This window comes from Monoraphidium neglectum, assembly GCF_000611645.1.
Source record: "Monoraphidium neglectum strain SAG 48.87 unplaced genomic scaffold scaffold01626, whole genome shotgun sequence".
Taxonomy (NCBI): domain Eukaryota; kingdom Viridiplantae; phylum Chlorophyta; class Chlorophyceae; order Sphaeropleales; family Selenastraceae; genus Monoraphidium; species Monoraphidium neglectum.
Window position 1 is genome coordinate 11,983 of NW_014012002.1, and position 1,313 is coordinate 13,295.

Genomic DNA, 1,313 nt, shown 5'->3' on the forward strand with positions numbered 1-1,313 from the left:
GGGGTGTGGGGTGGGGCCAAACATGGGTGGTGTCGCCCACCTGGTAGCTGTGGTGGTGGCCGTGGAGCGTCAGGTCCACCTGGTGATATGAGAGGAGGGGGACGCGGCCGGGGGGGGGGGCGGCTGGGTCAGAACCACCTTGAGATTTCGAGCCTTGTGATTTCCAGCCTGGCGGGTTTGCCATGGCAGGGCACACACGTGAGGCCAGTGTCCCCACCGACAGGGAGCAACCGAAGTATGAGGTATTCCAATAGATTGGTAGCAAGCCACGGCTGCGCGTCGCGTCGTCGGTGACGTCACCGTGACCTCACCCTGTGCTCCAGCAGCAGCCCCTCAATCGCGTCCCGCGCCTCCTGCGCCGCCGGCTGGTCGCCGTCGGGCACCCAGTTGTTGGTGGACGAGATGTACAGCGGGCGGTGGCCGGACACCACCAGCCACGGGGTGACGGCCCTGCGAGTACGACCGTGGTGCGGCCGGTCGAGGGACTTGATTGGGCGCGGAGGTTTCCGACGCAGGGCGCAGCAGGGGGGTGATGATGCGGCGTCGGGATGGCGCAAGCAGCTGGCCGGTGAGGGCTGTCAAGGGAGTCAAGGGAGCATGCTGAGGTTGCGCTGGGCCTGTTTGTCATGAGTTCAGATCTGATCTGATCTGATGTATGATGTCAGCAAACCTAATATCACCTGTCCGCTGCCTCGAGCTCCTGCTTGATCAACGCATGCTGCTCAGATCCTGGGGGTGGCGGGAGCGTGGGGGGTGGGGAGGAGGAGGTGCACTAGATGAGTGGCGTCCAGGTGCCATGATGCCACGCGCCCGAATATCGGCACAGCACACATGTGCGCCGATGCGCAGACCATGCACACCCCGTCCCTCGCCAGGCCCGGACCCCCAACCCGCGGCGCCGCGGGGCCGGCGCGCGGCGCGGCCGGCGGGGCCAAGGGCGCGCGGGGCTCCGCGGCCGTCTGTCTTCCCCGCGTCCGGCCGCCCGCCGACGCCGTTTCGCTCCGCCCGGCCGCGGGCGAACGCGGGCGCGTGCGTGGGGCGCCCGGGGCCTCACCCTGCTTGAGTGCGTGCTCTGTGCTGTATTGGATGAACCTCACAGGGCCCAGGGTGAAAGCATACCTGAAAATTTGTGTTTTGGGGGGGGGGAGGGGCGGAAGGGTAGGAGAAGCGCCCACCAGGGCGGAGATGAAGATTCGGAGGGTGGGGCCGCGGGGTGAGGGGCGGAGTTGGTGGGATGAAGGGCCAGGGCGGGGGGTTGTGCGCAGTTGGAAACTCGGGGGGTTTGAGAGGGGTTGCCCCGCGCGGCTTTGAGG